This window comes from Sciurus carolinensis, assembly GCF_902686445.1.
Source record: "Sciurus carolinensis chromosome 14 unlocalized genomic scaffold, mSciCar1.2 SUPER_6_x, whole genome shotgun sequence".
Taxonomy (NCBI): Eukaryota; Metazoa; Chordata; class Mammalia; order Rodentia; family Sciuridae; genus Sciurus; species Sciurus carolinensis.
The window spans coordinates 1,607,840-1,624,347 of NW_025920104.1; the positions used below are offsets into that span (position 1 = coordinate 1,607,840).

General features: G+C 35.8%; 1 non-coding gene and 1 pseudogene across 1 annotated transcript; both read left to right on the forward strand.

Annotated features, from left to right (window-relative positions):
* LOC124973145 (coiled-coil domain-containing protein 138-like) overlaps window positions 1-9,040 on the forward strand; it is a 75,199-nt pseudogene extending 66,159 nt beyond the window's left edge.
* Window positions 9,041-9,291: 251 nt separating this feature from the next.
* LOC124973184 (U6 spliceosomal RNA) lies at window positions 9,292-9,394 on the forward strand. The gene has a single exon (XR_007106635.1). It is a non-coding gene; the product is annotated as a U6 spliceosomal RNA (small nuclear RNA).
* Window positions 9,395-16,508: the final 7,114 nt, after the last annotated feature.

The window sequence follows — 16,508 nt, forward strand, 5'->3', positions numbered from 1 at the left end:
GTATTTCAAGTCATTAAAGTAGAAATCTCAATAGAAAAAATAACTCAGTATTATATGAACAAAATGAACTTTTAAAAATTCCTTTTAATAGAGCTTTGAAAGAATTATAGAAAATTGATGTTAAGAATAGTGACTTGGGTTTGTTTGGCATATTGAAATATAATGATACAAGTATCTAATACTTTATTTGCATTGATTCTACTTAGATTAGTGCTTTTTATTCCTGACTTTAGAAGCTTCCCAGGTACCTGTCAAACATCTTTAAGGGAATTCCAGGCAATCTAATCTGACAGGTGTCTCTAAAGTGTTAGCCTTGGTAAAATCTTGCTGCCATTCTTATTTACAGATATATCAAGGAAAGTAACACTCCAGAGCATATCCAAATTTCTGAAGTTGTCTTTCAGTGGTCTAATATCCAATTTTTAGCCAGAGACAGAAATCCTTGTTTAAAATCCATTTGTTTGTATAAAGTCACATTTTGAAATAACCATTCAGAAAGAAGTAAAGTAATGCTGTTCAATTTTTTTTGGAATCATATTACAGTTATAATCAAATATGGAAAATAAACTCTCCCTGTGATATTTAATATAAATCATGTTTTATTTTATCATACTAGAAAAAATAGGTCTTATTTGTTGTTTCAGTACTAAAATATGAAAACTTTAAAGGAAATTTACCATATCTCTCCCTTTCCCACTGAGTTCTAACAAATTAAGAGGAAATTAATCTAAATTTAGCCTGTGATCTCTTGTCATTTAGTTTTTGTCTTTTGATTTTGTTAAAGTGATCATGCTCTCTTTTTATCTTTCTGATTACCAACCTGACTACTGATATGCAGATGATTTTGCATTGTTTTTCAACTGGTTACCTGGCTCAGGCATTTGATTCTTTCTCTCTGGATTTGAAGACAGATGAAGGGAAAACATTGTTTTTGGAGTATCAAGCAGTTCCAGTAATATTAGGTCTTTTGAGAATATCCAGTAAAGGACTCCTATCCAATGTCATTGATAGTTTGTTTCAGATGACAGTAAAATCTAGTAAGTCTTTAAATTATATAAATGCAAAAAAGAATCAAAGTGAAATGTTTTTCTATCCTCCTCTAGTCTGTAACTTCACATATCAGAGTGAAGTTACTTTACATATCAGACACTATTTTATTTTATAATTTAATTTGTATTATAATTTATATAAATTTAATTATAATTTAAAATTTAAATTCTTAAAAATAATTTTGACAGTTGTATAATTGAATCAGCAATATCATTAAGAGCTAAAATCTGTGGGCTGGCATTGTGTCTCAGTGGTAGAGTGCTTGCCTAGCATGTATGAGGAGGCACTGGGTTTGGTTCTCAGCACCATATAAAAATAAATAAAGGTATTGTGTCCCTAAAACTAAAAAAAAAATTAAAAATAAATTAATGTCAACAACTAAAAAAATCTTTAAGAAAACAAAAAATTCCTAGCCCTTTGTCCAGATTTTCATTAATAGCACAATTTCCAGTAGTCATTAGTTTATGTGTACACTGCAAGTGTTACATATTTGAGCCTCTTTGTCTATTCTCTTTTGTCCTGTTGTCCTAACAGATCCAATCATATAATCCTTGTTTGCTCAGGGGAGTGAGATCATCAAATATATCTTTAGCTAAAGTGAGAATAATGACAGAGATATGTACCTGTTCTTCTTTACTGCTTTATTGGAAGAAATGAGAGGAGGGCAGCAATACTTTGGCGGTGTATGTGGCTAATCTGTTTAACTTGCATTGTGAAATTGTTATGGTCTGTGGATTTCTTCTTTGTGGATTTTATATTTAACACATATTACATAGAAATTCTGAACATAAATGATTTAATTAGGTATTGCTCTTTGAATCTCATGTAACCTCTCGATGTGTGACAAGTAGCCATTTTGCTTAAATAATTCTTTTTCATTTGTAGTGTTCTTTTTCCTGTACAACACTTTTAAAAATAGAATGTTTATGCCTTCCAGAGGTGGAATCTCAAATTAGAAAGTCATTGCCCCTCCTGGTAGTAAGTGACCTGTGAATTTGATACTGCTGTGGGTAGCTCCCTAGTGGTTGGGTACAAAGCATGGGTATGCTTCTTACTAGGTGTATTTGGTGTATGGCTTCAACATTTTCAATTCATTTCTGTATATAGTTCTGCTTTTCTTTGAAGTAGGCCTGGTAGGGAAACTGAAGCCTAAGACAGTTGGGTAACTTCTTCAGAGTACCCACTATAGTCGATGTAAAACTGAGTCTTTGACTCTATACATGAGGCTTATTCTACCACGGCAGTGTAATTGGATTTCCAATGTTTGCTTTTTTCTCCTGCTCCAAAATATTATTTGTTTTCTGATTTATTTTATCAATATATATAGCCATTGTAACTGTTCAGATATTAGATTTATAGTTCAGGATCTGACCACTTGGATGAGTAATCTTGGAGTTTGGTATCTCAGATTACTAATGTAATAAGTAGAACAAAAAGTTTAAAGATTATTAAGATTATTTGTTTAAGTGACTAGGCTAAAAACTGCTTTTCAGAATTTTTTTGTTTTAATGAGTTAAAAAAATTCTAACAGACTCAAAAGTTTATTTCTTGGAAACAAAACTTTTTGAATATATCCAGTAGATTAACTGTTTATTTTTATAATTAAAGGAAAATTAAATATAATTTTATAAAATAGCTGACCTACTTAGGCAAGATGACCTTGTGACATCACAATTTCACATTTGGAGAAATTGTATTAGATTAGTCAACAGTTGTTCAGTTTTTTGTGTTTGTTTACCATTGTTCAGGTTACTCTCAAAATAAATTCTTACTCAAGTTGAGTAAACAATCCAATTTCTACTACTGATTTCTATGAAAACACTAAAGTAAGTTTACTATCAAAGTTTTAGTAGATCAGAAATGGCAAATCTTTGATATCTGACTGAAGCATATTTATTTGCTTTGTATAGTCCCCATTTTAAATGGAAATCTAGTACCTGGTATTTGTCACTTAAAGGAATAGATTAAAATGGAGTAAGTATTTATTAGGCTTTTTATTATTATTATTTTGATTCCTTGTACACAAAGGGGGTACAACTTCCATTTCTCTGGTTGTATGCAAAGTAGAGTCACACTGTTTGTGTAAACATTCATGTACATAGGATAATGATATCTCATTTATTATCTTTCCTTCCCCCTATCCCCTCCTCATTCCTTATTTTCCTCTACACAATCCATCCTTCCTCCATTCTTCCCTTATCTCCCCCACCCCCCATTATGTATCATCATCCACTTATCAGAGAAATTCTTTGGCCTTTGGGTGTTTGGGATTGGCTTATTTCACCTAGCATGATATTCTCCAACTCCATCCATTTACCTGCAAATGCCACAATTTTATTCTTCTTTATGGCTGAATAATATTACATTATGTATATATGGCACAGATTCTTTATCCATGCACCTGTTGAAGGACATCTAGGTTGGTTCCACAATCTAGCTATTGTGAATTGAGCTACTATAAACATTGATATGTCTGCATCACTGTAGTATGCTGATTTTAAGTCCTTTGGGTATAGGCCAAGGAGTGGGATAGCTGGGTCAAATGGTGGTTCTTTTCCAAGTTTTCTAAGGAATCTCCATACTGCTTTTCAGAGTGGTTGCACCAATTTGCAACCCCACCAGCAATGTATGAGTGTACTATTTCCCCACATCCTTGCCAACACCTATTGTTGCTTGTATTCTTGATAGAGTTTTAAGTGAGATGAAATCCTTAGGGTGGTTTTGATCTCTTATTACTAGAGATGTTGAACACTTTTTTGTGTATTTGTTGATTGCTTGTAGATCTTCTGTGAAGTATCTTCTCATTTCCTTAGATCATTTATTGATTGGGTTATTTGTATTCTTGGTGTAAAGTTTTTTGAGTTCTTTAAAAATTCTGGAGATTAGTGCTCTATCTGAAGTGCATGTGGCAAAGATTTTCTCCCACTCTGTAAGCTCTCTCTTCACATTGTTGATTGTTTCCTTTGCTGAGAAAAAGCTTTTTAGTTTGAATCTATTCCATTTATTGACTACTGATTTTATTTCTTGTGCTTTGGGAGACTTGTTAAGGAAGTCTGATACTAAAACAACATGGTGAAGATTTGGACCTACTTTTTCTTCTATTTGGTGCAGGGTATCTGATCTAATTCCTAGGACCTTGATCCAATTTCAGTTGAGTTTTGTGCAGGGCGAGAGGTAGGGGTTTAGTTTCAGTTTGCTGCCTATAAATTTCCAGTTGCACTATTGCTTTTTAAATTTTGTTTTGTTTGTCTAGGTTTGAGATTGAAAACTCTTTTCACTTTGCATAATTTTCACATGCTATTTTATTTAAGATCATAGAGAAAGAAAAGTTGTGGGAAAAGAAATCTCAGTGGAATTTATTTGGAGATGACTGATGTTGTCTAACTAGTGAGCAGTGGGTATCAGCTGTGAGTGAGTGTCATGTTGGCAGTGCTCCACCCCTGCACTCACCAGGAAGAGATATCAGTGAACTGGAGCTGCTGTATGTCAGTACAGAAACTGAAGGTTTTGGGAAATGTGGAGTAATTTGAAAATAATTTCTTTCTCTATTATGTCATAATAATTAAACATATAAGCTTGTATTTTCTATTCCACTTTTTAATTTGCTAATAGTTTTTGAATTGCATGTTGTGTAAATGTGATATCTGTGTTGAACTGGAAATGTAAAAAGACTGATCATTCACCACACTAGAAGAAGTAGGCTTTTTTTAAATTGTTGATGGACATTTATTTTATTTATTTATCTGGTGCTGAGAATTGAACTCAGTGCCTCACACATGCTAGGCAAGTGCTCTGCCCAGCTCAGCAGAAGACTTTGAGTTAATCTTATTAGTGGTCCTTCAGAGTGATGTTTTTCTCTTCTCTTGTATCCCTCTCCCAGATGCATCAATTCAGTTATGAGAAATGTCATCAACTGTATAATTGTTGATTTTCAAAAGGTGCTAAAAAACATTTTTTTGGAATATAAATTAAAATTTGCACCTTGATTTATCCAGCTATATATATTATGATCACTTTTTTTTAAGGTTGAAGGCTTCTGATTTCATCTACTTTTAGTATGGGTGTATAACTTGTAATAACTTTGTGGTGTTGCTTTTGGAAAATTACTTTGTGGTTTCTATTTATTGTCACTGTTTGAAAACTATTATTTACTTTTCTAGGTTTAGCTGTATAAGAATTTGAGTCATTTTGTTACAAAGAATACTTTCCTTTTCTTCTCAGTCTTAGTTCAAACAAAGGGGTTTAAGTTGTATTTAGTTTATTCTCTTCTGTGGCCTAGAAATTGCTTTGTCTAGATAACCATGCTACTCATAAATGGTAACCACATATTTGAGTATATTTTGCAGGCTTTCTTAAAAAGTGAAGTTTATTTTTACTATAAAAGAAATAGAAACTTGGAAAACTGCAAATATGCAAAAAATATTCTTGGTGGGGATTAGGGAGATGTTGGTCAAAAGATACAAAATTTCAATTAGGAATAAATTCATTTCTGTTACATAATGTGATGAATATAGTAATTACATGTACTGTGTACTTGAAAATTGCTAAGATAGTAAATTTTATCTGCTCTCACCACACTGCCCAAAAATATATGTGACATATATGTTAGTGAGCTTGATTTATGCAGTCTGGGGATATAACTCAATGGTAAGAGTATATGTCTAGCTTGTGTGAGGTCCACACCATCTCCAGAGAGGGTCCTTGATTTAGCCATTCCATATTGTATATATATATTCCAAAACATCATGTTGTACAACATAAATAATACAATTTTATTTGCTAATTTTTTTAAATTCCAGGAAAAAAAAACACTCAAAAATATGCACATTTACTTCCTGTGAACTTTGACTTCCTATTATTTTGATATGAATGGTTTTTGTGATGTTGGTTACCTTTCTCTTTTATTTTTCTTTCTTTTCTTTTCATTTATTTCTTTTCTTCACATGGTTGGATCCTAGGGTCTGTTACCAGAGATTTAGGCCATAGGGGTCCTAACTTCAAGGAATTCCAAAAAATTAGATCTGGTCACTCACTCCAGAAGTCAAATGGGAAACAGTAATGGAGAAAGACAATTTAATCAGTAGAGCTAAATCAGAAAGGCAAGGGGGATCAAAGACCAGCCTGCCTTTGAGGATATTGATGTGAGCTTTAGGTTCAAATAGAAGAAGAATTGGGGCAGGAAGCAGGAGGTATGCACAATTGGACAGTGTTAGTCATATTGATGTGGATTGGTTATTATCTCAGAATTGGTTCTATGAAGCTCAAGAAGTAATCATCCTCATCATTGGGTGAATTGCCTGCTTCTGGAACATTAAGGACAATGACTGGAGACTCTTCAGTACCATTCTGAGGGACTGGGACAGGATGGCACAGAAATTGGCAGTTAACAGGCTGTTCATGTTACCTTAGTTCTCTTATTGATCTCCCCAGTCTTGGAAGAGATGGGATAGGGTAGGTAAGCTGAGGGTTAATCAAAAAGTTTTTACCAGTTTTCAAACACTCCTTAAGTGAATAGCATGCCTGTTTGCAAAACTGATCCAAAGTTTAAGATAATAAAAGAGACAATGGAGGCAGAGATGCCAAGATGTTTTATCCTGCTTTTAGTTACCCATTGGGCAAAAGCAGACTGCTAAGTTCTTGTTTCCTACATACTGTTGTGTATTTGGACACACGTGTATTTCAGGCAATGTGTATTTGTTTAAAATATCAAAATGCAAGAAAATCTTTGGAGATGTTGCAAAGAAATGTTTTTTTTTTTCTTCTGTTTAAATTCTGTTTGGGAATATAGATAAGAAAAAGTAATAAATTTAAAATTGCCAAAGAATCATCAATATTTTGAACTCTGAAGCTTGCATTAAATGTGTTCTGTAGATCAAGAACTTATTTCTAAAACATATCCTTATTTCTTAGTTGGTGTAACTAACATTTTTCATTGACAGTTAATGTTCCTTGATTTGGGTAACATTGTTTCTTCCCTTCTTGCCATTTTTAGTATATTCTCTTTCTGTGATCTTTTTATTAAGGAAATTGAAACAAGAATAATCTAATAAAATTATACATATGATATTTCCAACAAAGCACCAATCTAATGCACACTCACCTGTATCTAGTCATTACAGTTTCTAGTCCATGTAAATACATCATGTTTTCTAAGTATAAAGTTTTCAGGTGGGAAATTCCCTTATAAGAAAACAGAGTAAGATTTATTTTTAATAAATAAAGAATATACTCTATGTTTTTAAAGTTTTAAAAAATCTAAGAGGGCAGCATATTTGGGAACTATACGTTTTAGCTTCCCTGTGGCTCAGAATTGAAGTAGCTGAAGAACAGCTACACAACCACACAAGTGTCTGAGGGAGTTCACTGCTAGACACAGAGACTTGAAGAGACCCAGATAGTCTTGGTCTTTGTCATAGAGGGCAAGAAAGGATACATCAGCACTCTGCCTGATGGCAGTGACAGTACCAAAGCCTGGCAGGCAGGCATTGTGGGAAAAGGAAAAGAGAGAAACATAGTGGTCATATTTGGAAAAAAAAAAAAAAGTTATAGAGCAGAAAGGCAGTCTGAACTTAGCTCACTAGTGATCCACATTTCTCAACTTGTGAGCAGAGGCCTGTGGCAGAGAGCCATCTTGTGGAGGTTGCAACTGAATTCACTGCTGTGAAAATCCTAGAGTGCCTACCATGTGGCCCAGGGTGACCCTGGTGGAATGCTATTGAAGTAGGCACAGAGAAGATTATACACAATGAGATACAGAAGGGCATGCAGCCTGCTTTCCTTTTGAGTCTGGTAGTGAGGACAACCAGTTGAAGAGGTTGGGAGATTGAATGGGAACAAGTGATTGCTTGTGAGAACTGGAACTTGGAAGGCCATACTTGTGTGAGTGAACTGTGCAGGTTCTGATGTACCCCCCACCCCCACCAACTGAGATGTTTGGTTACTCTATCCTATAAGTAGAAATCTTGGTAAGTTCCCAAGATCCAGACACACAGCAGTGACAGACATCTGCCAGAGCCCTAGTGGTATATCTATCTGATCTGTCCAGAGCAGACTTCAGCCAAGGAAATATCCCATGCAGGACTTGGTGTCTGATGCTCAAACTTTCCACTTAGAACTCCAAAAATCAGCAGCACTCTGGGAGTGCCTCAATCTAATCTGTCAAGAGCAAACTCAAGAGGATGGTACTTTTCTCATTCCATGCTACCAAGTACTGATGAGCAGGAAAGCTGAGAACCATTTAAGTCAGTTTCAGTCCATGACCACTCCAGTTGATGGCTTGGCAACTGACCCAAAAGGAGAAGGGGGTTAATGAACCTCAGTCCATCCTCTTTCCATTGGGTGAATAGCCCAAGAAGACAAGGTAAGAAGTGTAGATTGGCAGAGATAGTGAGTCTGCTTTTATGCACAGGTTTGATGGCCTTCATACTAACAACCTGAGCATATTCTAATTCCCACATATGCCTGCCTTTCCCCTGACCCTGGCCTCCATGCTCACTGACATCATTTCCTGCTCACTGATCAGCTACAACTCTTTTCCTCCTTCAATAGACAGGGATAAACCTTTCCCCTCATGACACACCCCTAGATTGTGGGTAATGATGTGCACAAAATGTTTCTTGCAGGATTGCTGTGAAAAGGAAAATGAAGAATGCATTAGAAATTTGTCGACTTTGTCTCCGGCTGGTTTATCAGCATAGAATTTGAGAGGCTCAGACCCATAGAGGATCTAGAGGGTACCTAAAAGGGGTTCCTCTGGTGCTAAAGAAATAGGTAATTTTTTATCACCTAGCATGTGCAAGGTCTAGGGTTTGAGTCCCCCATGGCTCAGGGAAAAAGAAATAAAAATAAAAAAAACTCTTTTGAATATGCTAACCCTCCCTGGTCTCAACTTTTTCTCCTTATTCATCAACAGAATCAGGCACAGTTGAAAAAGTACCAGTTGGACATGCAAGCCTTTTCCAATCAGACTTTCAGCATGGAGCTGCGCTGAAAGTTAGCAGTGCTTCACCAGTCACCTGCATTTCTTAAGAGGAGGTGTTCCTTGAGATAAGTCAACTCTCAAGAACTGAGAGGTCAGATCATTCTCACGAGTATGCTCTTGGGGTTATATCATCAGCAAGTTCTTGATGAAGATGATGCTCACCAGGTTGCAATGACAGGAATCAACTACTCAGATGCTAAGATCCAGTACATCTGTGCTATAGTGTTTTTGTTTTGGTCATACACAAAACCTTTATACAAGTGTTTGCTTTGGCAGCACATATACTAAAATTGGAATGCTACAGAGATTAATGTAGCCCTGTGCAAGAATGACACACAAATTCATGAAGCATTCCATATTTTTAATCAGTTAATAAAAAGATGAAAATGCATGCTTTTTATCTTCACTTTCCCAAAGCATTAAAACAAAGATATTTCTCAAAAGCAAATCCACCACTAAAAATCTATACAATTCTGGGATTTCATAAACAAAAACCACAGATATTACTTTAACCACTGAACCAAATTACTACTTATCCCAAATTATTAAGATCCATTATTTTTCTGTGTGCACGTGCATGTTGCATGTGCTGGGGGCCACACCTCAGTCCTTGCACCTGCTAAGCAAGCACTCTACCACTGAGCTATACCCTCAGCCCCAAGACCATTTTTAAGTAAGTAATTCAAAAGCTACTAACATACACCATTTCTGCCAGTTACTTGGAGAACTAAAAGAAAAACATAGCAGTTATCCATTTTGTCTTCATAAGACATTCATATGAGAAAGATTGCTAATGGTAGCAATGTGAGAAAATTCCATTTAAAAAATTAAAAATTACTTTGGCATAGAAGAAAATGTAAAGGAAACTACCTCTCTGAAATTGTAAATCCTTCCTAATTACAAAGATACTAACAATAAACACTCACTTGGTTCTTAAAAGACACCTAGGATAGAATGAACAAACATCACTTCCTGTATCTTTTTTTAAACCTTAAAATTTTGTACTCTGTAACTAAGTTGCTAAGGAGTACAGGTGGAGGGACTACAATTTCTTCTGTTTTCCAAAGCTTATATAGTGAACTTTAAGATGAAGGGGAAAGTAAGGATGGTATTCATTTTGGCCTTAAACTAACTGAATTTTCTCTTAACCCATCTTCTGAATCTCCTCATGACATGCACAGAAATAGGCAGCAAGTTTTATCATAAGAGAACAAGGATAGCAGCATGTACTTAATAGAACTTTTTGACCTCAGGTATTCTATAAATTATTTGAATACTTAACCCTCAGAAAAAAGTAATAGAACTACTTTGGACTCAAGCTATATTTATCCATTTCTTAGGTTGTTATAGGAAGAGCCCCAAGCTCACCAAGAATAAAACTAGCACTGGGTTACAGTTTGTCAATCTAACATGTCATGTTGGGCAGGAAAGACCAAGCACTGAGGAGAATTTCTAAGGGCCTGGGTGAGTGAAAGAGCCAGTGGCAGAAAAGGCTGACCTCGTGCATTTCCCAAGCTTGTAGAGAAGTACATTAGTTTTGGTATAAACATGCTGCTTAGAGGAAAACAGAGGAAATATAAGAGGACCTCTGTTTTGTAAATATTGGGAACAGAGGAAATATAAGAGAACCTCTGTTTTGTAAATATTTGGGGAAAAGGAACAAATAGGTAAAGTGCTGGTTTTAACCCAATGACAATGTCTGATGACCACCATGTGCAATTCTGGCAATGTAACCATTTCCAAGTTGATGTTTTGATGCAGAGAACTGACTTTCCTTGTGTTTTTGCAGGTACAAAGGGGTCAGTATGGAGTTCAAAGGACAGAACTCTTGCCTGGGGACTGGGAAAACCTGGCCATTCAGACCCAGTGTGGCCCAGAAAAGCATGAAGTAACTACCTGTGTGTTTTTGAATACCAAGAGCTGGCAAGAATTTTGTTCTTAGGATTAGACACACACAGACCTGTCAAAGGTACCCAATGTCCTGACAGCCTAAAGTACTTCCTCTTCCACATCTCTTTGGAATGGTCTGACCAAAAATTCACTGGTCCCATTCAAAGGGAACTAAAGGAAGTGTTGAAGTTGGATGTTTTAGAAACAACCAGTGAATTAATGAGAAGTCAATTTTTTTCCTAAAAGTTCAAAGCAAAATTCTCATAGGAAACTAAATGACCCAAGTATTATTTTGAGTAGTGATTAATAAGTATTTCATTTGACCTTTGATAATCAGATATTACTCAGAAAATATCACCTATCAAGGTTTCCCTCAAACTGGCATGTGCACCTATCCAGTTTTTAACCTCAGCACTATTTCAAAAGTTGACCATAAGAGCTGGGGTTGTAGCTTAGGGGTAGAGCACTTGCCTAGCATGTGTCAGACAATGGGTTTTGATCCTCAGCACCACATAAAATAAGTAAATAAATAAAATAAAGATATTGTGTCCATCCTAAAATAAAAAAAAAAATGCCAGTGACATTTACTCAGAGTATGAATCCTCTTAACACACAGTAAGTCTTCCAGCACAGGATTTGCACTAATTCTAGCAGTGTCTTTGCTACAAATCTCTTGGTCATCTTAGGAAATTATGATGTCATGGAAAGTACTAGGGGAAAAAAAAGAGTACCAGAGGAAACAAAGATGCTTCTTTCCTCCACAGGTATCTCCCCTAAGTAAGGAAGATGCTGGAGAATATTCAGTGTCATGCATCCAATTCCCAAGGAAAGTTTCCACTTCAGCAGAAATTACAGTGGTTGATGTTTTACATAAAATACCAGTGAAAAAATATATGTAATCAATCTCACAGCCACTCAAAAGAATGACTCGTGCTTTTGCTTAATAAACAGAACCAAGAATCAAAGCATCAAACACAACTATTAATAAAAATTCAGTTAGGTCAGGAATCCCCAAGGGTATTTAGTATGCCATTAAAATGTAGATTACATGGTTCCAAAATAGTATTTGGATGACTGACAAAGGCCAATATTATGACTTAGAGGCTTTCAACTTACATTTCATGTAGAGTCAAAACTCAAACCTGACTGGAATGGCTTCTATTTCCCATAAGTTTTCCTACACATGTGGAATTTTTTAATGAAAGCTGAACCACAAAAGAAAATTCCTTACCCTTGCTGGACCTCATCTTGGTGTTTGTGAAATGTCCTCTTCCAGGCCTATAATAAGGTCCACTTTTGTACATAGACCAATACAACAGAACTACCTTCCATATCTAACATTTTGTAGCTAAAATTCCTCAGAGGACTCAGCATGTCATTTATACTATTACCCATTTATCCTTTATCCAAATGTTTTTGTTTTGCATTTCTAAAGAGATGGTGTCTTGCTATGTTGCCCAGGCTGGACTTGAACTCCAGGGTTAAAGAGACCCTCCTGTTGCAGCCTCCAAAGTAGCTGGGACTGTGTGCGAGTGCACATCACCATGTCCTACCCTTTATTCCTGCATTTTAGCATCTTTATTTGTCTGTAACACTGAAGTAATTACTAATCAGAAAGTCAACCATATCCATATATGTAACTGATTTTTATCTTTTAACAGGTGAACGTGCTGAACTATAAGCCTAAAAAATACATTACTCAACAATAGCTAAAAGTAGTCCCAGATAACTACAATCCTGTTCTTGCCTAGTAACAAGTTTTTGTAATCCAATACACTAATGCTTGCTTATATTCACTTGTTTTAACACAGAGAAATACCAATTAAAGACAACACATTAAGACTATCTAGAAAACTTTATTGTCTATTTACAGAAGAAAAGCATTCATATCTTTAAACAAAACAAAATGTTTTCTATTGCAACAGAATACATTGTCATTCTTTTAAAGCTATGTCATAGAAATAAGACACTTTTTTTGTTATTTTTCCTGGTACTGTGGATAAAACCCAGGGGTGCTCCACCATTGAGCTATATTCCCAGTTCTATTCATTTACTTATCTATAGGAAGAGTCTTGCTAAATTATTGAGGCTGACCTTGAGCTTGCCATCCTCCTGCCTCAGCCTCCCACATGCTGGGATTATGTTTCTGTACCACTGTGCCCAGCAAGACATGGACATTTACAAGAATCTGGTTGAGAATCCTTTAAAGATCTAAACACTCATCATTCAAGGTGCAGTGCTCATAGATTTAAGTTCCTGGAACAACAGCTTGCATGCATAAGGCATTCACACCAAAGAAATCTGAAAAGAAAAAATAAGTAGTAATTAGCAGTATTGTATGCAGTGACCCCACTTCTCTAGCCCCAGAAAAAGGAAAGGATTTGATATTATAGCTGACAAGTGAACAAGCAGCACAGAAGTGTTCACCTATCCTGCCACCTTGCTTCAGGGTACTTCTTTCCCCTAGCCAGATTCTGTGATATTTTCTAGCTTTTTTTTTCCAGACACAATTTGCATTCACCCTCCTCAAAAGGTTTAAGAAAAACTTGCTGTTTAAAATTCCTGTGCAAGGAAGGCCTTATTATTTCAAAACAATGAATGACCTGGATAAACTATCAAACTTCCACTGACTTGGAAAAATAAGTCTTTTTCCTTGTATAAAACTAGGCATCTCACAGAGGCTATGTTACCAAAATTGGGAAAAGGCCAACCTGTTCCACCACACTCAGTCTGCCTGGATCAATAGCCCAACATGATTATACCTTAAAAATGATCAAGTCTATACATGCCTGAGTTTTATTGCGACAACCCCTGCATTCATATGTATGGGTCCTGGTGTTAGCAATTACCATTATTACACAAAGATTGCAAACATGAACCTGATATGGATCTGATGCCTGAAACAAACTTTGTCTTAAAAACTGGGCTGCTCCATGGGCAATCTGACAATCTTGTTCCATTTCTCCAAAATGCAGGCCACCATCACTATTGAGGGGAAAACATCAGATTATTTTGTATTTTTTAAAATTATAAACACCACCTTGACTAACAGCAAAGGTTAAGGATGATATTAGTAAAGAAAGAGAATCCAACCTCAATTTATATACCCTAGTGTTATGGTTATATGTGGTGTCCCCCAAAAGCCCATGTGTAAAAAAATATACAAGAAGGTTCAGAGGAGAAACAATTAGGTTGTAAGAATCTTAACCCAATCAGTGAATTAATCCCCTAATAGCAGTTATCTGAGTGGTAACTGAAGTGGTGGGGTGTGGCTGGAGGAGGTGGGACCTGGGAGCATGGATTTTGGGTATATATTTGTATTTGACAAGTGGAGTCTCTCTGCTACCTGCTCACCAAGTAAGCTGCTTCCCCTTCTGCTACACTCTTCTGCCATGATATTCTACCTCACCTTGAGCCACCAAGGAATGGAGATGGCCTTGGTGTATAGGCTCATTGTGTTATCATTTAACTTTCTAGAGTTCAACTCTACAATCAAAGTGAATTACAAAAGTAAATCTAAACAAAGCAACTTCTCAATGAATGAGTCTCCCAGGAAGGAACACCTGAAATGATAAATGTAATGTTGGCAAATGCAATAGAAAAACAGGTGAGTTATTGTAGGTTTCCCAAAACAGAAATTAAATACATTGTGCCAGAGGATGATAACAATTTTCTTAACATAAATACATAAAACAAAACAAATGGGTTTACATTATTACAAAAAAAAAAAATGTTCCCACTAATGGGCCTCTGGAACAGAAGTCAGCTATGTGTTTCTGAAAAAAAAGTCATTACTCAGTTTTGAAGAATACTGAACAACAAATTCATTATTTTGAAAACTGGCAAATAAAGGAAAAGAATCAAGCATTTATCCTGCCTTTACCACAGGAACTACATACCAGGTAACTAGTTAAAGAAACAAGAAGCAAAGTTTGAGAAGTAGTTCAGCTAATGAAGGAATGATAAGAATTAGAATCTCATGAGTTTGAAATCCTTTTTTCATCAAGGACTTAAGGCAATGATCATCAGTAACTACTAAAATCATAAAAAAGAAAGGTGACAAGATACTGTAAGTACATAATACCACCTAAGAGGTATTAGTGTCAAAACCTCAAGCCTGAGGTCAGGCATGTGGCACATGCCTGTAATTCCAGAAATTTGATACCCTGATACAGGAGATTGAAAGTTCAAGGCCAGCCTCAGCAATTTAGTGAGACCCTGTCTCAATATGAAAAGAGCTACAGGTGTAGCTCAGTGCTACTTCACACTGAGTTCAAAGTCTGATACATTAAAAAAAAAACCTCAAACCCTAAGTACCATCAAATCTTTTGATCAAATTAGCTCTTTATAGAACAACATAGCCATGAGATGTAATTAGCAAAACCCAGACTATTTGAAACCTTCCAAAATAAATAGTCTTATTTCTTCCACTATCTTCAAGAAGAAAAGGATGGAGGTCAACCTCTAGATTATTTTTAGAAAGGACTTAAGAAACATATCAATTGCAAAACATGACCGTATTTGTATCCTGATTAAAAACCAAAAAACTTCCAAGTGACATTCCTCATAGAAATAGAAAAAGTAATCATGAAATTCTTTTGGAAAAATTAGAGACCCAGAGTAGCCAAAGCAATCTTTAGCAAGAAGAGTGAAGCAGGAGGCATCACAGTACCAGACCTTAAACTATACTACAGAGCTATAGTAACAAAAATGTCATGATACTGGCACCAAAATAGACAGGTAGACAATGGTACAAAATAGAAGACACAGAGACCATCCACATAAATACAGTTATCTCATACTAGACAAAGGCACCAAAAGCATACATTGAAGAAAAGATAGCCTCTTCAACACATGGTGCTTGGAAAACTGGAAACCATATGCAGCAAAATGAAATTAAACCTCTATAACCCTGCACAAAACACAACTCAAAGTGGATCAAGGACCTAGGAATTAGACCAGAGACTCTGCATATAATAGAAGAAAAGAAGGTCCAAATCTCCCTCATGTTGGCTTAGGATCTGACTTCCTTAACAAGACTCCTAAAGCACAAGAAGTAAAATCAAGGATCTATAAATGGGATGGATTCAAACTAAAAAGCTTATTCTCAGTAACATGAAGAACAAGCCTACCAAATGGGAGAAAATCTTTACCACACACTCATCAGATAGAGCACTAATCTCCAGGATATATAAAGAACTCACAAAACTTAACACCAAAAGAAAAAGTCAAATAACCCAAACAATAAATGGACTAAGGAATTGGACAGACACTTTTCAGAAAATGCAATTGATCAACAAATGTGAAAAAATGTACTTCATCTCTTGCAATTAGAGAAATGCAAATCAAACTTGCTCTAAGACTTCATCTCACTCCAGTCAGAATGGCAATTATCAAGAATATTAGCAACAATAAGTTTTGTCAAGGATGTGGCAGAAAAGGAACACTCATACATTGCTGGTATGACAGCAAATTCATGCCAGGACTCTGGAAAGCACTATGGAGATTCCTTACAAAACCTGGAATGGATCCACCCTTTGACCCAGTCATCCCACTCCATGGTTTAGGTCTATACCCAAAGGACCTA